The 24,026-nt window shown below is 38.0% G+C and overlaps 2 pseudogenes; both read right to left on the bottom strand.

The window, feature by feature from the left end:
* Positions 1-773: 773 nt before the first annotated feature.
* LOC149149999 (putative eukaryotic translation initiation factor 5-1) lies at positions 774-10,175 on the bottom strand (annotated as a pseudogene).
* Positions 10,176-14,784: 4,609 nt separating this feature from the next.
* Positions 14,785-16,053, bottom strand: LOC149150000 (uncharacterized protein At2g39910 pseudogene; annotated as a pseudogene).
* Between the last annotated feature and the right edge of the window lie 7,973 nt (positions 16,054-24,026).

Consider the following 24,026-nt stretch of genomic DNA (forward strand, 5'->3'; position numbering starts at 1 on the left):
GTTGCTGCTAGTGTGTGGGCTTGATAGGTAGTTGGTGTGACAAGTGTGGGATTGCTAGGGAGCTTGAGGAAGGTTGTGAAGTGTTTCTTTCTTGTGTAAACTTGTGAGAGAGAGAGTTTTTGTCTTGGGAGATCTACCTTCAAGGGTGAATGCTTGAGAGACTTGCTGGCTGGACCCTCTTGAGAAGGATTTGACGTCAGAACTATGGTTGTATTCTTCTTTGTTTATTAATAATAGACGACTATCATTATGGTTCCACTCTTAATGTCTTTATGATGATGTTTGAGTTATATCCTTTCTGACTGATATATAGTTAAATCTACTAGATTTTATGCTTGTGTTTGTATCGTTCTTTGCATGTGCAGGTGTCCATGCACGAGGATCGTGAGGATTGTGACCAGCTGGAGCAAAGGAACGGGAGTTTCAACTCTTCTACAAGTGTTAGCGTTGGGACCCAGGTAGGCCTTCATCATTGGTCTTTTATTTGTAATTAGGAACCTGCGTGTTAGCATTGTTTGATTGTTGCTAGACCTTGTTTGGACTAGTAGGGATCGCCTCTATCCGCAGAGGGGATTTACCTCCACAACAATTATCATCAATTTAAAGTTTAGTTACAAATAATTTATTTCCCGTTTTATTGTATTTAAAATTAGAGGAATTTAGTTTTGTTAGAGGACCCTAGGATGGAGCCTTACATGTGGTATCAGAGCGGGTTCAAATTCTAGACCCAAGACCCACAAGACACAAATCTCCGTTAATTTTTTTTATAAAAATTATGTGGAACTGATTTCATTTAAGACTAATTTAATGATTTTTTTCTCCACTGCCTCTTTTGAAAATCCTCTTCCAACACCCTCGAAAAGAGCTTCAAAATAGGCATTCATGATTTCCTGTGGAGAACCATTTGAAGATTGTATGTAGGATTGTAATTGTTTCAGAGAATCTCCAGTCTTCAAGTGCTCCTTGAAAGCAAGGAGAAGCTCATCATGAATGCTCAATGTGTTCAATTTGGTCAAAAGAGTCTCCTCCTCAATATCCTGTTGAATGGGCTTCTCAAATACCTCATCACCATTTTCAGCTTGAGTTTTGTTATCAAGTTCACCCTTTTCATTCTTGACACGCTTCTTAGACACCCCATCACTGTTTTCAGCTTGAGATTGTTGGAAATAATACTGAGAGGGGGGTGAATCAGTATTATCAAGTTCTTTTAATAAATCTTCCTTATTTATTCTTTGAATTATTTTTGCATGTCAGTACCATAAAATAATGAGCATGAACAAAGAAAACAGATAGTCACACCAAAGAACACAAGATGTAAGGTGGAAACCCAATGTGGGTGAAAACCACCTGTTGCAATATGTCTCTATCTTCTTTCAAATTAGAAACTCCTTTTACAATGGTTTTGTACTGGTGCAGTCCTTTACCAGTACGCAGGCTGCAACTTGCAGAGAGCTACAACTCTCTCTCGTTTTCCAGTCTCTCCTGGAAGGGAGCTACAACCCCCTACTTCTTTTCTTTCAAGGACCACTTTTCATAAATTTTCAAACTGGATCCAAGAACATCAAAAACCCATCAACTACACTTGCATCATCAATCTCTGATTTCACCAAAGCCAACCCGCATACAGATCTGCAAATATTTCCTTATAACTTTGCAGTTGTTACATTAGACATACCCAGATCATAACATGTGTACAATAAAACATGCATCAATAATTCAGACCCAGATTATTAGATTTATAGATCAAGCGTATGCCACATATCATAGATCAAAATCATATAGAGATACCACTATTCCAGCCTTAAGATTTTGACCCATCAATAGAACTTATCCTTCTCCTTACGCTCAGGTTCCTTCTTCATTCAGATCCAGATCTGCACCAAAACCCAATCACAATATTCCAGATCTAGCACTTTATCAGATATTCGATAATTCAGAAGATGCTTTGCCAAATGATCTCCTTCCTCTTTTATAGTCTTAGGCCTTTCACAATACCACGGGCCAAAACCATAGGATCAAAAAACTGTTGGACTAATACCATGAACCAACCATGAAAGTACGTGAGATCAACACTTTTGGATGCAATACCACGGGCCAAAACCATAGGATCAAAAACTGTCGGACTAATACCATGAACCAACCATGAAATTGCGTGAGATCAACACTTTTGACGAGGTACCATGGTCCAAAACCATAGGTTCAAATACCAAGGACTAACTACCATGGACCAAAGGTAAGTTCTCCAACATATACGCACTTTTCCTTGCATGAAAGTGCGTGAACTTTTTCTCTACATGAAATAAACTTTTCTCTACATGAAATAAACTTTTCTCTGCATAAAAGTGCGTGAACTTTTCTCTACATGAAATAAACTTTTCTCTGCATATAAGTGCGTGAACTTTTCTCTACACTATAATTTATTATCTGAGATGAGTGGGTTGCCATCAAGTACAACATATGTATCATAATGCCAACAATCTCCCCCTTTGGACTTGATGGCAACAACAACCAATCACTCTCCCCCTTTGACATCAAGGGCAAAGGGTTATGCTCCCCCTAAGAACATGCTCCCCTTGACTATAAACCAGATCTGCAAAGAAGAACCATAATCCATGACCATGAAAGAGATAGAGACGTATTGCAGCAATATTCAGACCAGCATCCATGATCTCCTTCTGTACTTCCTCCATAATGCCAACAATGCATGATATGCTCCCCCTGAACCTGTGCCATTCGATCTTTGACCAATCCGCAACCCAGCACATGTACGCATATACTGCAGATGAACCTTGCGTACAACCAACAATCAGAAGAGATTCAACAACAAGATGATGCATCAACAACCCCCAGCTTTTTCCTGAGGTATTCAAAGGTCTCCCTAGGCAATGGTTTGGTGAGTATATCAGCAACCTGTTCCTTAGAAGGAACATACTCCAACTTGACCTTTTGTTCAAGCACTTGTTCCCGAAGAAAGTGATACTTGATTGGTATGTGCTTGGTTTTTGAATGCATGATTGGGTTCTTTGAAATGCTGATTGCACTTGTATTATCACATAAGATGGAGATGGGTGGTGTACAAGTGATTTGAAAATCCTGCAAGGTCTGCATCATCCAAAGGAGTTGAGTGCAGCAAGATGCAGCAGCAACATATTCTGCTTCAGCTGTAGACAAGGCAATCGAACTCTGTTTCTTGCTGAACCAAGATACTAATCTGGAACCCATAAAGAATGCACCACCACTTGTGCTTTTCCTGTCATCCACGCTTCCGGCCCAATCTGCATCTGTATAAGCATGAAGTGTGAGATCTGTATCTCTAGGATACCATAAGCCATAGTTTTGAGTCCCTTGAAGATATTTGAAGATTCTCTTTACTGCCTGAAGATGAGTTTCCTTTGGATTTGCCTGAAATCTTCCAACTATTCCCAGTGCATGCATGATGTCTGGTCAGGTACCTGTCAAATAAAGTAGACTTCCAATCATAGATCTGTAAGTTGGTTGATGCACTGTTGTTGATTCATCATTTGCACTGAGGTTACATCCTGTGACCATGGGTGTACATACTGGTTTTGCTTCTTCCATACCATATTTCTTCAAAATCTGCTTGAGATACTTGGTTTGAGACAAGAAGATCCCTCCTTCATTTTGTTGGATTTGCAAACCAAGAAAATATGTCAATTCTCCCAGCAAGGACATTTCGAATTCTTTCTGCATCACCAAGGCAAAGCTTTGACTCATAGCTTCTTCATTGCTGCCAAAGATAATGTCATCTACATACACAACAAGTATCAGCAATTTGTCATTTTCAACTTTTATATAAAGATTGCTGTCTGCTGATCCTTTTGAAAAACCTTGTTGATGAAGATATTTGTCCAAACGATAGTACCAAGCCCTTGGAGCTTGTTTGAGGCCATAGAGAGCCTTTTTCAATCTGCATACAAGATTTGGATCATTTCCAAGAATGAAACCATCTGGCTGCTCAATGTATACTTCTTCTTCCAAGTCTCCATTCAGAAAGGCTGATTTCACGTCCATTTGAAATACTTTGAAGTTTTGAAAGCTTGAGAGAGCAAGGAACATTCGGATGGCCTCAAGTCTTGCAACAGGAGCAAAAGTTTCTTCAAAATCTATTCCTTCTTGCTGCGCATACCCTTTACAAACAAGTCTGGCCTTGTTTCTAATTACTTCTCCATTTTCATTCAATTTATTTTTGAAGACCCATTTTGTTCCTATAACATTCTTATCCTTTGGTCTAGGAACCAGCTCCCAAGTGTTGTTCTTTTCGATCTGCTCAAGTTCTTCATCCATTGCTTTGACGCAACATTCATCTTTGCATGCCTCTTTCACATTTTGTGGTTCAGTGGAAGAGAGTAATGCCAAATAGCTTGAAGCTTCTGCAATTGTTCTTCTTTTTTGTACACCTGCTTCTTTCTGTCCCAAAATCTGAGATTCTGGATGATTCTTCTGAACATATCTGGATGGAATCTTCTCTTCTATCCTTATCTGCTCCTCTGGTTCTTCTTGAGGTTCTTCTTCTTCATCATTATGTCTTTGAGGATGGCCTTCATCTTCTTCGATATCTTCATGATTTACTTGCCTAGGAATGTATCCCTTCTCATCAACCACTACATCAATGTTGTCAACAATTCTTCCAAGTCTTTTATTATAGCACTTGTATGCTTTGTTGTGTGGAGAATAACCAAGAAGGATGCCTTCATCTGCTCTAGGTTCAAGTTTGCCAAGTTGCTCATCAGTATTTTTAATATAGCATTTGCTCCCAAAGATTTTGAAGTGCTTTAACGAAGGAGTCTCACCATACCAGAGCTCATGAGGGGTTTGAGTGCTGTTCACTCGGACATTTGTTTTGTTGAGAATAATAACCGCAGCATGTGCTGCTTCACCCCAGAAAGTTGCGGGAGTTCCAGATTCATCAAGCATAGCACGAGCCATTTGTTGGACAGTTCTGTTCATTCTTTCCACCACTCCATTTTGCTGAGGAGTTCTAGCTGTAGAGAATTCTCTTCTTATCCCATGTTCTTCACAGAAATCGAAAAATTCATTTGAGGTAAACTCCCCACCTCTGTCGGATCTAAGACACTTAATTTTGTATCCTGATTCATTTTCAACCAAGGCTTTAAAGGATTTGAATTTTTCGAATGCTTCATCTTTGTGCTTCATAAGTCCTAACCAGACAAACCTGGAGAAATCGTCAATGAATAATATCAAGTATTCTTCTCCTCGAGGTGTCCTTTTCCTGAATGGACCACATGTATCTGTATGTACTAGCTCAAGAGGCATGCTAGCTAATCCTTCCTTTTCCGGAAAGGTAGTTCTGGTTTGCTTTCCAAACTGACATGATTTGCATATGGTGTTGTCTGGAACTTTGATATCTGGAAGACCACGAACTGCCTGATATTTGCATGCTTTCCTTATTTGTGAAAAGCTTAGATGCCCCAACCTCCGATGCCATAACCAGTGCTCATCATCCTTGCTCAGATAGCATTGTTGTTGTCCTTCTTCAAATATGTATAGATTATTTGGAGTTCTTTTACCTTTGATCACTGTTTTACCTGTATCAAGATCACGAACAAGACATCCATTTGATCTGAATATCACCTCGGTTCTTTGATCACACATCTGGCTGACACTTAGAAGATTATGTTTCAATCCATCAACATACAAAACATTTCCAGCTTTGACCTTTTCTTTTAACTGAGCAGTGCCTTTTCCTTTTATAGTTGCAGGAGTATCATTTCCAAAAGAAACTTTCTTTCCTTTTTCTAGAGCAGAATATGATTCAAGTTTTTCTTTATCACCTGTCATATGCTTTGAACATCCACTGTCAATGTACCATAGATTTTCCTGTCCCTCTGCATAAAATGCTATCCCACATCTTTCTGTTTGTGGTTCCTTTATTCTCCATGTTTTGGTGCTTGAGGCTTGTTCCTTTGTCTGCTGAAACCTGCTCCTGCATTCAGAATCTTCATGACCAAAGTTATTGCAAATAGAACATTCAACTTCATTTTCAAGAACCGAAAAGTTGTTATAGGTCCTTTTTGTAATCCCGGTCATACTTCTTTGTTTTTGAGCTTCTCTAGTCATGATCGTTTTATATGCAACACATTGAGCTGCTTTGTGACCAAAGTTATGGCAAGAAAAGCATTGTCCATTGAAGAAATATCTACGGTTATCAAATCTTCCGGCCAAACAATTGTAATTTCTATTGTCATTCATTCTTGAAGCAAATTGAGAGGATTTTACCTGTGGCTGGTTGTAGCTTTTGTTCATCCTTAAGACAGATTGCCCCTGATTTTCCTGATAGTCTTTGTTTGTAATTGGTCCCTGCTTTACTTGGTGATCTCCATTGTGCTTTTGCTCATTCCTTCTTGCTGCATTAAGATAACTCTTTGAGGTGGATGCTTGAGAAGTTTCTCCATTATAGCCCAGACCTATCTTGTTTAGAGGAGAGCGCTGTACATTGATGATCTCATCCAGAGTTTCAGATCCTTTGACAAACTTAAGATTAATAGCCTTTGTTTTCTCAATCTCTTTTCTAAGACCAACAATTTCGCCTTCTAACTTTTCAAGATATTTTTCTTTTTCATCAATTTGAAGTTGTAGAGTATCAATGATCCTATTCTTTTCTTCTATACATGTCTTGAGTCTAGAAATTTCTTCACAAAAGCTATCCACATCTATAGCATCCATGTAATCATCATCTTCAAATGCCATTAAGAGTTTATAGTCATTACCTCGTTCATCTTCGTCACTATTTGATAGACCATCACTATCTTCATGAGTGTAGTAGCTTTTCTTATTTGCAATCTGTTTCTTGTTCCATCTAGCAGGTTCTTTTCCTTTATCCTTATGAGGACATTTTGCAGCATAATGACCTACTCTTCCACAAGCAAAGCATTTAAAAGGTAACTTACCTCTGAACCTTCCAGTTCCCCTTTGAAGATTTCTGACAAAATTTGATTCTTCTTCTTCTTCTTCTGGCACGTGACTTGCTTCATAATAGTCTCCTTTGCCTGAAGCCTTGAAAGCAGCTTCTCTTCTGTCTGATGGACCTCCCTTTCTCATTTCATAAGCAGTTAGAATTCTGTGTAGCTGAGACATAGTAAGAATTCGTAGATTTTCCTTTTCTTCTATTGCAGACACTTTAGATTCAAACTTGGGGGACAATGATCTTAGAACTTTTTCAACCACAATAGCCTCTTTTATTTCTTCACCCAAGTTTTTCATGCAATTAACAATCTCATCTACCCGAAGGAAATAGTTAGCCACACTTTCATCATTATACATTCTGAGATTCTCATACTGAATTCTGAGGGTTTGAAGTTTAGCACGCTTTACCTGTTCATCTCCTTCGTAGCTCAAGACAATCTTGTCCCATATTTCTTTTGCGGATTTATATTGCATAACCTTCACGAATTCTGTTTGAGATAAGCATCCCAGCAGAGTATTGACTGCTTTAGCATTTGTTTCATATTTCTTCTTTTCGGCCGTATCTGTAGGAGTAGCTGAAGGAAAAGTGTAGCCTGTATCTATGATATCCCAAACTTCTGTACCAAGAGATTGAAGATAGGCAGTAACTCTTACCTTCCAATAATTGAAGTTTGTCCCATCAAAAATTGGTGGCCTGATTGATGCTTCCCTCTCGTAGTTGCTCATGATGAATGATCTTCCTTCAAGCGATCAAGCTTCTCTGAAGAACCTGGCTCTAATACCAATTGTTGGAAATAATACTGAGAGGGGGGGTGAATCGGTATTATCAAGTTCTTTTAATAAATCTTCCTTATTTATTCTTTGAATTATTTTTGCATGTCAGTACCATAAAATAATGAGCATGAACAAAGAAAACAGATAGTCACACCAAAGAACACAAGATGTAAGGTGGAAACCCAATGTGGGTGAAAACCACCTGTTGCAATATGTCTCTATCTTCTTTCAAATTAGAAACTCCTTTTACAATGGTTTTGTACTGGTGCAGTCCTTTACCAGTACGCAGGCTGCAACTTGCAGAGAGCTACAACTCTCTCTCGTTTTCCAGTCTCTCCTGGAAGGGAGCTACAACCCCCTACTTCTTTTCTTTCAAGGACCACTTTTCATAAATTTTCAAACTGGATCCAAGAACATCAAAAACCCATCAACTACACTTGCATCATCAATCTCTGATTTCACCAAAGCCAACCCGCATACAGATCTGCAAATATTTCCTTATAACTTTGCAGTTGTTACATTAGACATACCCAGATCATAACATGTGTACAATAAAACATGCATCAATAATTCAGACCCAGATTATTAGATTTATAGATCAAGCGTATGCCACATATCACAGATCAAAATCATATAGAGATACCACTATTCCAGCCTTAAGATTTTGACCCATCAATAGAACTTATCCTTCTCCTTATGCTCAGGTTCCTTCTTCATTCAGATCCAGATCTGCACCAAAACCCAATCACAATATTCCAGATCTAGCACTTTATCAGATATTCGATAATTCAGAAGATGCTTTGCCAAATGATCTCCTTCCTCTTTTATAGTCTTAGGCCTTTCACAATACCACGGGCCAAAACCATAGGATCAAAAAACTGTTGGACTAATACCATGAACCAACCATGAAAGTACGTGAGATCAACACTTTTGGATGCAATACCACGGGCCAAAACCATAGGATCAAAAACTGTCGGACTAATACCATGAACCAACCATGAAATTGCGTGAGATCAACACTTTTGACGAGGTACCATGGTCCAAATCCATAGGTTCAAATACCAAGGACTAACTACCATGGACCAAAGGTAAGTTCTCCAACATATACGCACTTTTCCTTGCATGAAAGTGCGTACCATGGTCCAAAACCATAGGTTCAAATACCAAGGACTAACTACCATGGACCAAAGGTAAGTTCTCCAACATATACGCGCTTTTCCTCATAGGTTCAAATACCAAGGACTAACTACCATGGACCAAGGGTAAGTTCTCCAACATATACGCGCTTTTCCTTATAGGTTCAAATACCAAGGACTAACTACCATGGACCAAAGGTAAGTTCTCCAACATATACGCGCTTTTCCTTGCATGAAAGTGCGTGAACCTTTTCTCTACATGAAATAAACTTTTCTCTGCATAAAAGTGCGTGAACTTTTCTCTACATGAAATAAACTTTTCTCTGCATAAAAGTGCGTGAACTTTTCTCTACATGAAATAAACTTTTCTCTGCATATAAGTGCGTGAAATTTTCTCTACACTATAATTTATTATCTGAGATGAGTGGGTTGCCATCAAGTACAACATATGTATCATAATGCCAACAGAGATTTCTTATCAAGCTCAACCTTTTCATTCTTGCCTTAAGGCTTCTTTGGTGATTTAGACTTTTGTTCTTCCTAATTATCCAACATGACCATTTCAATTGTAGCAGTTGTCAACTACTCTCTGATACGTTGTTGTGCAGCTTCAATGGAAGTATTAGTAGCCCATTTCACATCATCATTCTCGTCCGGCTCCTCGTTTTCATCAACATGGATTCTGGGAGGAGAACGGTCTTCGTCAGAACTAGTTTTCTTCTTAGCAACCTTGGATGCATCCTCGTGGCCCTTTTTCTTGGATTCTTTCTTAGATTTTTAGCTTATTCATCAATAGCCTCTCCTACATTCAAATGTTCATTTTCTTCTCTTCTCATGGACTTCTTATCTTTGCCTCCCTTCTTCTACTCTGGCGGATTCTTCAAAATAAATGTAGTAAGCTTGTCCCTCATATCAACATCCGAAACATATCCACATGCAGCACACTTTAGTGATATCATTTGTGTTTTTAAAATATGGATCTCTGTCTCTGGATTGCCACATCCATAGCACTGCACATACTTCTTGATAAAAATCTCCAACAAAGCTACAAGTTTAGCACTATCATGAGCACCATTGACAAGAGCAATCCCAGATTTTTCATCGAACTTTGATTGCGCACCCAGTTCACAGTCAAAATACTTTGTTGTATATGAAGGGGGTCTGGCAAGAGCTTTAGCCACATCTACCATATTGACAAGATTTGTCTTTATGCCATTACCTCGTCCCTCAATTTTTGTAATCATCTTAGGCATCTTATACCTGTAAAAGGCATCATCTTTGTTGCCCTTGCCAATATTTAGAAGAGCCATATTTTATAATCAGTGATTAAGTGGAAGGTTGTTAGGTCCCTATACTACTAGTGTAACCCCTTATTTTTATTAGTACAACCCCCTTATTATACTATTGTGCCCATGTAATCCCCATATTGTTATTATTATGCCCCATAGAAGCCCACTATTTTTATTATTGTGCCCTTACATTATTATTGTTATGGCGACTCTGATTATATTATGACCCTTAGACTCCAATATAGAATGGAGGTCTTGTCATTTGTATCATCCAAGAATTGCATTTGTGTAATGTAAAGGAGGTTGCCCCTCGAAGAGGCTTATTTCTAAGGTGTTTATCTATATTTTCTATCTTTTTGTGAGCTGGTTTCATAACATTTGGTATCAGAGCTTTGGATTCTAGGGTTTCGCTGCTCCAAATAGGTCATCGTGGAATTTTCGCTATAAATTTTGTGCTACGAAGTTTCAGAATCTAAAACCAAAACCCATTTGAGAAGAAATCGGTCTGAACCTCAGGTCAGAATTTTAGATCTTGTCACGCTATATTTTCAGAGATATGATCTGAGGAAGTTATGGTTTTTGTAAGCTCCAGAATTTCATCTCAAACAGGTCATCATGGAATTTTCGCTATAATTTGGTTTTTACAAAGGTTCAGACTCTGAAATGAAAACCCATTTGAGCCAAGATCGTGGGGAAGCTTGGGCCCAAATTTCAGATCTTGTTTCGCTATATTTTCGGAGATACGGTCCAAGACATTTAGGGTTTCTGCAGGCTCCCGAATTACATCCCAAACAAGTGACCTGGGGAAAATTTTCATAACTGTCTCTCGGAGCATCAAATTGAAATTTCGTAAGAAGTTACAGAAATAGGACGGACTGTAGTTTTCTATGTATATTTTTCAAATCTGAAGGTCGAAACAGTGATACGTGTCACTTCGTACAAGTTCACTCTACTAAAAAAGTATATAATTAGGTCATCTTGGGAGATAGGGCATAACTCTTTCTTGGAGATTCCAATTTCGATCAAACTTATGGCATTGGAAATAGGATGCAGAGGGATACCGCAGGTCGCAATTGCAGACCTTGGAGATCATAAATTTCAAAGATACAACATATTCAAGGGTGAGCTCCTAAAATCAAGAAAAAGAGATATGAGGAAGTTTGATGGCAAGGATCCGGTAAATTGGATACTACAGATGGAGAAATATTTTGATATACATGAGGTTCAACTGTTACAAAGGTACATATTGCATCTTTATATTTAGAACCAAATCAATTTTTATGGTATAAACGGCTTTGTTCTCGTAAAGCACTTGTCACTTGGTCAATTTTCACGGAAGAAATGATAGCACATTATGAGGATACAAAGAGTAACACCTTATTTAGCCAATTGATAAATCTCAAACAAAAGGGTTCAATGGAAGAGCACATTGAGGAATTTAAAAAATTGAATATAAGGGTAAATTATATTCTAGAGAAGCAAATGATTGATGTCTTCATATGGACTTTAAAGGATAACATTCAACATGAGGTTCATCTTTGGGAACCTGATCCATTGGAGAAGACATTCACGTTGGCAAGAAAAATTGAAAGTGAAATTATGGAAACAAGGAATCCAACCACTCACGACTATAATTATGGAAGTGTTTTTTCTCCTAGCCTTCCACAACCTACAAGGTTTACACCACAACAATTGGAAGAAAAAAGAGAAAAAGGGCTTTGTTACAATTGTGATAGCAAATACACTAAAGGTCATAAGTGTGCTGAGAATAAATTATTTTACATAGATTATGAAGAGGAGGAAGAAAAGGATCAAGAAACATCAAAAGAAGAGGATATACACCAGGAACCAACCCTAGAGAAAGAAGAAATGAATCCGACCATATCTTGTAAGGCATTGGCAAGAATTACCACTCCTCAAACTCTCAAGATAGAAGGAAATATCAAGAAGAAAAAGGTTCAAGAAGTGAAAGATCGCATAGAGAAATAAGAAATGAATCCGACCATATCTTGTAATGCATTGGCTGGAATTACCACTCCTCAAACTATCAATATAGTAGGACATATCAAGAAGAAAAGTGTTCAAGAAGTGAAAGATCACATCGAGCATCAAGAAATGAATCCGAACATATCTTGTAATGCATTGGAAGAAATTACCACTCCTCAAACTCTCAAGATAGAAGGACATATCAAGAAGAAAAAGATTCAAGCAATGAAAGATCACATCGAGCATCAACAACAAGTTCTCCAACTTTTAAAGGATAACGCCACTTTGGTGCAGAATCAAATGAAACAACAAGCATATCAACATCGTAGTGAAAGAAGTTTTGATGTAGGCGATTGGGTATTTTTATGGCTACATCTCAAGAAAGCTATTTATGAGAAGGAAATGTTGGCAATACTACATGCACTTAAGAAATGGCGACCTTACCTAATGGGAAGACACTTCAAGGTAAAAATGGATCATGATAGTCTTAAATACTTTTTAGAACAAAGATTATCTTTAGAAGAATAGAAAAAATGGGTCACAAATATGTTGGGTTATGACTTTGAAATCATCTACAAAAAAGGGAAGCAAAATGTTGTTGCAGATGCACTCTCAAGAAAGGATGAGGATGTGGAAGCATTATTTTGTGCTATTTCTATTATCCAACCAGATTGGATAAACAAAGCAAGGGATGAATGGAAGAAGGATGAAGAAGTGTGGCCACTCATTCAAAAGTTGCAGAAGATCCCAGTTCAAACAATATTTCCAGAACTTGATGAGGAAGGAAAAATCATATTGGAACCTGGAGTAGTCACAGAAACAAGAAACCGACAGCTACGAAATCAATCAATTTCAGAGTATCTCCTCAAGTGGAAGAACTTACCCACTGAAGGTTCCACATGGGAGGACAAGAATTTTATACAGAAGCATCAAGAACTACTCAAGCGTTGAGGACAACACTTTTTGAAGGAGAGGGGCATGTTAGGTCCCTATACTAGTAGTGTAACCCCTTATTGTTATTAGTACAACCCCCTTATTATACTTTTGTGCCCATGTAGTCTCCATATTGTTATTATTATGCCCCATAGAAGCCCACTATTGTTATTATTGTGCCCTTACTTTATTATTGTTATATCGGCTCTGATTATATTATGACCCTTAGACTCCTATATATAGAATGGAGTTCTTGTCATTTGTATCATCCAAGAATTGTTTATTTGTGTAATGTAAAGGAGGTTTCCCCCTCGAAGAGGCTTATTTCTAAGGCGTTTATCTATCTTTTCTATCTTTTTGTGAGTTGGTTTCATAACAAAGGCAAGAGTGAATTTGGATTTTGAAGAACTATTTCTATCAAGAGTTAGATACTAGAGTATGTAAAAGGCCACCAAATGCCTGCTGGGAAAATGGACATTCTCTATGATGTTTTAACACTCCACCTTGCACGTGGAAAAATGGGTGCATCCAACTGCAAACCCAAATCAACCTCGACTTCTGACTTGGCTTTGGCTGCATACAGCCAAAAAAATTTGCTACAAAGACGAAGTTGTTTATTCTTTTCTTTGATGTAGGACAGTATTCGCCAAGCAACCCAATCAGCCCCAAATATGAACAAACAGCTTCAAACATAAAATAATATTCAACATGTACGTTGTCCACTTTGAATGCGATTGACAACTGATAGGACTCAAATTGAAATCTGGACCATACAAGTGCTGAAAAAGATTAGCCATGAATAATAAAAACCTGATAGTACAATTCCATATAAATCACAAATGATAATATAAAAAAATCATAACATTAAAATACGACAAAAGGGATCATAGACAATGTCATAAGAATTTGTTTATAGATTTCACATGTGGGCAATAATGGATGCAAGTTGGATGAAGATAAAAGATATGTGACAAATTTAAACAGTAAGAAAAAATCTAAACAATCAGAATTTAGCAAAAGATGCAGAACTCAGAGATGCCTACGCTGCAGAGAGAGCAATCAACGTAACAAGTTTCAACATAGAGTAAAAAAATCTGGGCAATCTACATTATAGCAGACAATCATGCATTTCTACATTATCAAATTGACAATAATTGATATTTAGAACTTCTTTTATCATACTATGTGTATTTCTTTTAGCCATTTATTAACACAGGCCATATGGTGCTCATGGTGATAGGAAAAAACCCGGATTTTATCTCCTTCCTCATATTCTACAAGGAAAATGTAGCACTCTGTTGCTTCATTATTTACATTTTTATTTTTCTCAAGTTTCTTGTGATTCCTGATGTGGAATGAGTTGACAGCAGACTCAGGTGCTGTCGGTGAAACATGAGATAATGACGTTGTTTGTGAAAGAGCAACTGATTATCTAGGAATCTCATCTGGTACCTCAAACAAGGCCTCTGCAAGCATCACTACCTTGAATGCCCAAAAGAGGTTCCGTCAGAACCTTGCTCAATCTTTGCAATGCCCAGACCTGGGATCTGAAACACCATCACCTTTCTGCATTACCAACCTTTAGCTTTTGAGAATCATTGATGATTTTATTTGCTACAGGAATCTAGAAATGAAAATAACAATGAATCTCCAATCTTCCTCCCCATTCCCTTTGTGTGCATAACTAAGATATCGCAGTGGTCCAAGATAACACATCTTGCTTAGGCATTTGTCAAATTATTGGTGCGCCTCCTCAATTCTCCCGAGACTTGAACAACAGAAGTACGAATATCAAAACCGTATTTCCGTGATGATGATCCCTTGTGTGCAAGCACTAGTTCTTCCACCAACCTTTCCACATATGGGGTATTACGCATCCACGTCAACTTAGTGATGGTGAGAATCCTTTGAATAACCAGTATCATTGTGGCATCATCCTTTGCATGCAACTAATCAAAGAAAAGGGGAAATAAATGCCTAAAATAAGCTAGGATAACCAATCCCATTCCCTCAATTAGTGGCTCAATATGTTGGAGCCATACGATGCAGTGTTCCTTATCTCCAGTATGCCTCTCCATCTCTCCAAGCATTTCATTGAATATTTATCCATACCAATGTCCACGAGGGTTCCTCCACTCAATACAAGTGACAAGTGTCACATACATTTCAACTACGGATTACCAAAGTTGTTCAATACCAGATATATTCTGGCAAGTTGCATTGAGTATCACATCCTTCTACCAAAAGAGCTCAGCAAAATTCAAATTCTTTGCTAAATGGACAAGAGCTATCATACCTTGACCCTTCACTTCAGGAGACCAATGATCTAAGGTTGTCAATGCCCAAGGGATAACCAATGTACATAATGGTCCTATATATGGATGTTGAATCTATTTCAAACACCAATGCATCTAGTGTGATGCTATGACCGAAGGAGTTACTGATGCACCGCGAAAGTCTGCATCCAATTCATCGTCCTTAAAATTACTGCAGCTACTTTTAATGGAATATTTTATCATCGGAAATATTATGGGTATTAACTCTATGACTAATCTCTTTTCGAACCCTATTTTTTTCAAATCCAAACCCTTGTCACTGTATGAGATTGAATAATTGCCAACAACATTCAATGGGTTTTGCTCAGGATCAGAATAAACAACCTCTGATAAGTCTCTAATTGTCTCAACTGCAACAACCTGCAATTTTTTTGGAATCCATGACATCAGGGCTGCCATGTTGGCATTGGATGAAGCTAGTGCTGCACAGCAAAGAAATAAGCCTGTTATTTTTTGTGTTTCTGTAGTGTCTTTCAGCAACCACTGCCCATCCTTGACTGGCAAAAGAGACTCCAAAGCAGATTTTATTTCTTCACTTTTCCCATCAGAATGATTTTGTTGGGTTGAAGATAGTATTTCTAGTATTTTGAAAGAGTCTTCAACTAGCCATCCCTTGGAATCTTTGAGTCTGTGCAGGCTTCTTTTGGTCTTCATTGTTATTTTTCTTTAGTTTCACATATGGTTGAGCCAAAACTGTCTTCTGTGTTTCTGAGTCTTTGAAAACTTTGATCCTTGAAGATTGAAAACATGTCTGACAATGTTTGGGTATGAAACACATTGCTCTAGGCATGGATTAAACTCATTTTTGTGCATACCAAAGCTATGCCACTCATTCAAGATATGGCTCAATATTGCAACCTCACAGCCATCTCTTATGTACAAAAAATAAATAAAAATAAAAATAAAAAAATCTATCGAAATTAAGTCAAAAATATTGACCTAAAAGCTTCTCTCAATTCCATTAGTTTCGATGAGTTAAGAAGTTATGAAAATTATATGTTAAATACATTTTGAAATTGAGATTTATGTGTTTTTCAATTATATAAGTGATATTAATTTTCATTCTCCTTTCTATTAATATCACAAAGTGGCATTCTTTCATCCCACAATATTTTAGATTTTGTCTATGAAGCTAGTAAGAAGTCACATTTATTTTGGCAATGTAATTTTTCTTCTTTAATCTAATTATTGCAAATAGGTATATATATATATATATATATATATATATATATATATATGCATTCATAATTTCTTAGGAACCTTGCTTCAAAGACACAGCCTCTTCAGGAGGTGAGACCAATTGTTTATATGTCTTATAGGAGGTCCCAAGATTCATAAAATGGACATAAAGGATTTTAAAAAACATAATATAAAGGGTGGGAAGGAACAACTAATGGCCATAGAAGGAAGACATGACTAAAAAGGGTATTATTCACATTAGTATTTAACTTAATTATTTGAATATATTAAACCAAGTTATTAATTAGCTTAATATTAAATTATAGCTATGGTACTAAAGAAAACAATTTGTGTTAGAGCGTGACTTACAAGTACATTGCACCAATACCCTAGCGAGTCTCAAGAGAAAATTTGTAAGTTATGTAGAACTCACACATGAGAGGATTTGGTAGATCCTTGGGAATCTTCTCAGTACTAATAATGCTTGTTTACGAGCATAGTAAAAGAAAAACTTATGACTATCGTTATACACATGTATGTGAGTTAGCTAAGAGGGACAAGTCCTAGGATGGATTAATGAGTCTTGTGTATCATACAGATATTTGAACAATTCAAAATGGTGAGGACGCAAAGAAATCAAGGTCAAGGAGAGTCATCACAAGGACCTCCTACAAATAACCCATTACCTTCATCAGAGTTGACTCTCATCTTGCATTCCCTAGAAGCAATTAATGAGACTTTAAAAGGGCGCCAAACAAATGAAGTGGAAGCAGAGCAACCTCCATTAGGGTTAGGAAATCTCAAGGGATCAAGGACTTTGATAGAGGACCTCCAATTGAGGACATTACTAGGGAACTCCAAAATATTAAGCTCTCGGAGTTTGCCGGAGGTCGTGTCAGCGAACGTGCAGAAGCCTGGTTAGAAGGAATGAGAAGGTGCTTCGCACTAAGGGATTATAATTCCAATTCAAAAGCTAAAATAGCAATATTCCAACTCAGAGATAGTGCTCTGAATTGGTGGGGTAACTTAGAGCATCAACTACACCTCACTCCGGACACAGTTACTTGGGAGTTATTCGAGGAGAGATTCAGGAAAAAGTACCTACCAGCATATTATGAAGAACAACAGGTAGGAGCCTTCCATGCCTTGGTACAGGGAAATCGTACGATAGAAGAATATGAAATTAGATTCATGGAATTGGTCAAGTATGTCTCCTACATGGATACTGACCAGCGCCAAGCAGATCGTTTCATTTATGGATTGAACCCTAAGATTAGGGCAATGGTGTGGATGTGGAAACCATCCTCAGTTGCAGAAGCTGTGGAACAGGCTCGTTATGTGGAAGAACACTTAGACTTAAAGGGGGGAAACAAAACCATTTTTCCATGCCAACCAAGGTTTATGGGGAATGCCCCTTGTACCTTCCCCAGGGGAGGAAGTTTCAGGCCACTGCCATATGGGAACAGGGTTGTACCCAGAGCACCAACGGTGGGGATTTCAATGGTTACTAGCAAAGCTTCACCCGCAGCTTCAAGGGCGCGTGCAAATCAAGGTCATACACAAGGAGCAACAAGTAGGGCAGAGGTCCCAAGGGAAAGAACTCCACAACATTCGGTTCAAGGTCAACCACACATCACTTGTTGGGGATGTAGGGGACCTCATTACCAACGTGATTGTCCTAAGTTACAAACTGGTCACACTCGTAGAGAAGGAAAAACACCAATGGGGGGCGTAAGTAGCCACCACGGAATCTGTGCAACAGTTGATAACCAACAAGTTGAACACCAGTCTGGCATGGTAGAAACCTCAGGTATGATAAATAAAGTAAAAGTTAAAATTTTGTTTGATTCAGGTGCTACAGATAGTTTCATTTCACCAGTTGCATTAGAAAAATGTGGTTAGTAGCCTATGAGCACGATGACTTTAAGCAAGTTGAGATGGCTTCTGGGATAAAACAAGCAGTAGAACCTAGTGTTGACCAATGTCAGGTAAACCTTGGGGTGTGTATGACTAAGTTGAAGGCATACATCATAGCATTGGGGACGTATGATGTAATTATTGAAATGGACTGGCTAGAAGCTCATCGAGCTTTGGTAGACTGTTTTAAGAAGAAGGTGATTTGTTTAGATGATGAAGGCAGGCCAATTGATATTTTTGGAATCAAAAGAGGAGTGTCACTATGATTCATATCCATGATGAAGGTAAAACGTTGTCTCCGACAAGGTTGCAAGCTATATGTGGTCGAGGCTGTAAGTGACCAGAAAGGACCCTCCCTAGATCAACACCCAATTTTGTCAGAATTCAAGGATGTTTTTCCTAAGGAATTGCCTGGATTACCTCTTGTAAGGGAGATTGATTTCACAATCGACGTAAAACCTAGTGCAGAACCAATATTTAAGACACTTTATAGGATGACAAGTTCAGAACTTTGTGAGTTGCAGATGCAGTTAAAAGAGCTCTTAGACTTGGGATTTATCAGACCTAGTATTTCACCTTGGGGTGCACCAATGATTTTTGTCAATAAGAAGGATAGTTCCTTATGGCTATGCATAGATTATAGGGACTTGAATAGAGCCACAATAAAGAATAGGTACCCGATACCTTGAATAGATGATCTATTTTATCAAATGAAGGGAGCGGCAGTTTTCTCAAAGATCGATCTACGATCTTAATACCACCAATTGAGGATTAAGGAAGAGGACATCTCAAAAACTGCATTTCGAACTTGGTTTGGGCAGTATGAGTTCGTAGTTGTTCCATTTGGTTTTACTAATGCACCAGCAGTATTCATGAGCCTCATGAATGGTGTGTTCAGGAAGTATTTGGACCAATTTGTGCAAGTCTTTCTCGACAACATTCTTCTGTATTCCAAGAATGAAAAGGAGCATGAAAAGCACCTAAGGGTTGTATTGACTTGCTTAAGGGAAAATCAATTGTATGGAAAATTGTCAAAATGTTCCTTCTTTCAGAAGAAAGTTCATTACCTTAGGCACATCATTTTAGGAGAAGGGATTTCAGTTGACACAGAAAAGGTGAAGGCCATAATGGATTGGCCAGTACCGAAAAATTCTCATGAGGTGCGTAGTTTTATGGGGATAGTAGGGTATTATCGCAGGTTTGTGGAAGGGTTTTTGAGGATTGCAAAACCCATCACCACATTATAGCGAAAGGGGGTCAGGTATGAATGGGCATATGAATGTGACACTACATTCACAGAACTAAAGAGGTTACTAACTAGTGCACCGATCCTTCGAGTACTGGACATGGAAAAAGACATCATTGTCTGCACCGATGCTTCGAAGAAAGGATTGGGCGCAGTATTGATGCAAGAAGGCAGAGTAATAGCTTACACATCTAGAAAATTGAAGAAACATGAAGAGTTGTATGCTACCCATGACTTAGAATTAGCAGTAGTGATGTTAGCTTTGAAACTGTGGAGACACTACCTCGTTGGGAGAAGATTTGAGTTAAGAATAGATCATCAAAGCCTGAAGCATCTCTTCACTCAAAGGGATTTGAATGCTAGACAAAGGCGGTGGAGCAAATTCATAAGTGAGTATGATTTTGAGATCTCATACATCAAGGGAAAGGAGAATGTGGTGGTTGATGCACTAAGCAGGAGACCACGAACCTTCTCCCTAGTAACCTTAAAGGTAAATTTGAGGGAACGTGTGTTGGAGACACTCTTTGAAGATAGTTGGTATCTAAAGGTTATCTCAGCACTCCAGAGTGGGAAGCAAATAGAACCAAATTTTGAGGGATATGTCCTTGAACCAGATGGACTATTGAGACTTCAAGGGAGAATGTACATACCTAAGGAAGGGGGTATAAGAAGTACCTTCCTCGAAGAGTCACATAGAGCACTCTATTGTGCACATCCTAGAGTGAAGAAGATGTACGCGTACACGAAGAAACTCTTCTTTTGGGCAGGCATGAAGCACAACATAGTCTAGTTTGTCACCAAATGTCTTGAATGTCAATGAGTGAAGGTTGATCATCGCCATCTAGCAGAACTCCTACAACCACATGACATCCCTATGTCTAAATGGGAGGTAATTTCCATGGATTTTGTTGTGGGTTTTCCACTCACGTCACAGAGGCATAATGCTATATTGGTTATAGTTGATAAATTGACCAAAAGTGCCCATTTCATTCCAGTAAGAGACACTTACGATGTTACTGATGTGGCATGAGTTTTTATAAGTGAAGTTATTCGACTACACGGGTTACCCACAAATATCATTTATTATATAGACTCTCAATTTACATCTAGGTTTTGGACAAGTTTGCAGTCAGCACTAGGGACTCAGTTGAACCTGAGCACTGCATATCATCCAGAAACAGATGGGTAGACTAAAAGAGTAAATTAGGTTATGGAAGACATGCTTAGGATGTACGTCATGGATAATTAGACTCAGTGGGAAAGGTACTTACCATTGGTAGAGTTTGCTTATAATAACAGTTACCATAGTTCAATCGGGATGCCTCCTTATCAAGCTCTATATGGAAGGCCATGTAGGACGTCGTTGAGTTGGGAAAAGTTGGAGGACCGAGTAATAGTTGGGCCATAATTAGTTCAAGAAATGGATGAACAGGTAAAACAGATTCGAAAAAGGTTAAAGGAAGCACAAGATAGACAGAAGAGCTATGTTGATTCACAAAGGATTGATCGCAGTTATGAAGTAGGGGACCAAGTTTTTATTCGTATCTGGCCCAACAAAAGCACCATCCAGTTTGGGAAAGGGACGAAGTTGTCACCTCAGTTCGTAGGACCTTTTAGGATCAAGGAGAAGATTGGACCAGTTTCCTATCATCTTGTACTTCCACCCCATTTTCATAAAACTCGTGATGTTTTTCATGTATCTATTTTACGACATTATGTTTCTGATGAATCTCACAAATTGGATTGGAGGGAATTGCAAGTCTCGAACATGGGAATCGTAGTGGTCGAACCATTACGCATATTGCACCATAGGGTTCGATAGCTCAGACGTTGCATGATGGACCAAGTTAAGGTCCAGTGGGACAAGTATAGCCCAGGATCTACTACCAAGGAGAATGAAGAGACTATACGCCGTGACTACCCCTCAATTTTTGAGCATCTGTGATGCCCATTTTTTTTACTTAGATAGCTACCTATGCTAAGGTTCTATTTTTCAGTTCCATGCTATTTATTTATGAACACTATGTGATATTGATGCATTTAGTTGGACACGAGAAACTAATTATATAAATCATTTGATGGATTAGGTATTGATGATGGAAATTTTTTATGTATGACCTAATGTATGACTTACTTGGTGATGATTTATCTAGTGCATGACTTATCAGAGTTATTGTTGTTTCATGTATGGCTTAAGTGGATATGATTTATTTAATGAATGACTTAGTGGAATTATGATTTATTTCCAGTATGAACTACAAAATTTTCACGTGGATACTAGACTTAATAACATGATGTTTAATATCACTTATCTATATATATCTTGTTGTTATATAAATGCATGAATGAGAACTAACCCACAGATTGGAAAGAACTATATGATAGCCAAGATCTAATCTTCCATTGGGGAAGGTCGAGACATCTAATGAGGAAAGGTATGATGTACATTGTTCTATTACATTTTGTATCTACTGGATATGCACTCTTATGACATGGGTTAAATGTAAATGGTAGGTGACAAGACTACCTGACTGGATTATTCGATGACAAGTATCCAACCAGCGTTGTAGTGTGGTCCATATTAGGGTGTTGACCCTAGTTGTGAGGAAGGGTGGAGGTATTTCCCACCGTGTAACCTCCAAACCTGGAATCGTGGGAGGGCAGTGATGGACACACTCCCCTAGACGTGTGATGACAATTGCCAGTTTCCTACTGGGGAAGTTAGGTCGATATAGTCGATGCTTCTGCCATATTGGTCTTATCAGTGGTTAGATTGGTATAGTCGATGACACAGTATATAGCAGCAAAGGATGGATAGGGTGGGAATGGAAGTAGGCTAGGAAGGATAGGAGCATATAGATTAGTTGGAGACTCTTGATGGGATGTGATGTCATTGTCTGACTTATCAAATTTTACTACTATAACTCTCTCTCTATTTGTTATGCCTTATTATCAAACTGCTTCGAACTCCTTGTATATTTTTTCACTCTAACTTCGAGATGAAGTTTTCTGAAGGAGGGGTGTATGTAATTCCCTACTTAATCTTATCATGCAAATTTTACTAGTGTTTAAATTACCTGAAAATATTGACTTATAATTATCAATAAATATCGGTACATCCCTACATGGGTGAAACTGTAAATGTAATACTAATATAAATTTTATTACTATTCCCAACCTACCTCCTCAAATTTAAATTTTGATAGGATATGGTCTCCTTCCATTTATTCCAATTTATATATTCATATCTCATCCCCAAAATGTCCTCTCAACTTTACTTGGGAGAAGACATGGTCCTCTCCAATTAATTACCAAATTATATATTCATATCGCATCCCCAAAATGTCCTCTCAAATTTACTTGGGAGAAGATAAGTCAAATGTAAGGATGAGGGGGTAGTTATGACATTAGTGATAGGTGGTTGAGGTGGAGAAGAGAAGGGGGCATAAAATGGGAAGGATGATGGGAGGAGAGGGGGATCCTTGATCTTGGTTTTGGTTTTGGTTTTGGTTGTGGTTTTGGAGGGTTTTGTTTTGAGAGGAAGGTAAAGAAAAGAGAAGGGAGAGAAGGAGAGTATTTGTTTAACTTGAACACACTACATCTCATTGGACTTGGGCTCAGAGGGCTAGGGAACCTATGGAGGTTTCCTGGGCCAGGAAATACTTCCTAGTTGGCTAGGAGGCAAATCCAGTTGGGTAGTCAAGAGGAACATCCCAACAGGATCAGGAGCTCAGGGGCATCTCAACTAGGCTATTGGAACAGGTATTCTTATGTTTATAGATTACTCATGTAAGTGATTGCAATGAAATGTTTACTTATTTAATTGTGGGAAATAAATTTTAATGGTAAATTACCATCAATTAAAAGTTTAGTTAGAAATAAGTTATTTCCCATTTGATTGTATTTAAAATTAGAGAAATTAAGTTTTTTTTAGAGGACCCTAGGATGGAACCTTACAGTTGTTCTCTGATTCACCTTTGATGCATACCCAGAATATTATGCATCATGTTGCACCAATAACTCTCATCCACACACTCCTCTTTGCAACCTCATAATTTCGCTACTCGAATTTTGTTTATAAATAATTCTAGACTAATATTGTTGAATTGGACTTTAGTTATCTTGTTCTTCAAATCTTTGCATGAGTATCTAATTTTTTCCTTTGTCATGTTCATTTTTGTCTTCTACATCTTCTCTTAACTTCTCAATCTCTAATCTATTGTTTTGGGCTCAGTTTTTGAGTTAAACTGCTGATTTTAGCAATTTTGGCATTTTAACATGTTTT

This window comes from Pinus tabuliformis, chromosome 9, assembly GCF_031772625.1.
Source record: "Pinus tabuliformis cultivar Carrire ecotype Pingquan chromosome 9, CPIR1, whole genome shotgun sequence".
In the NCBI taxonomy this organism is placed as follows: domain Eukaryota; kingdom Viridiplantae; phylum Streptophyta; class Pinopsida; order Pinales; family Pinaceae; genus Pinus; species Pinus tabuliformis.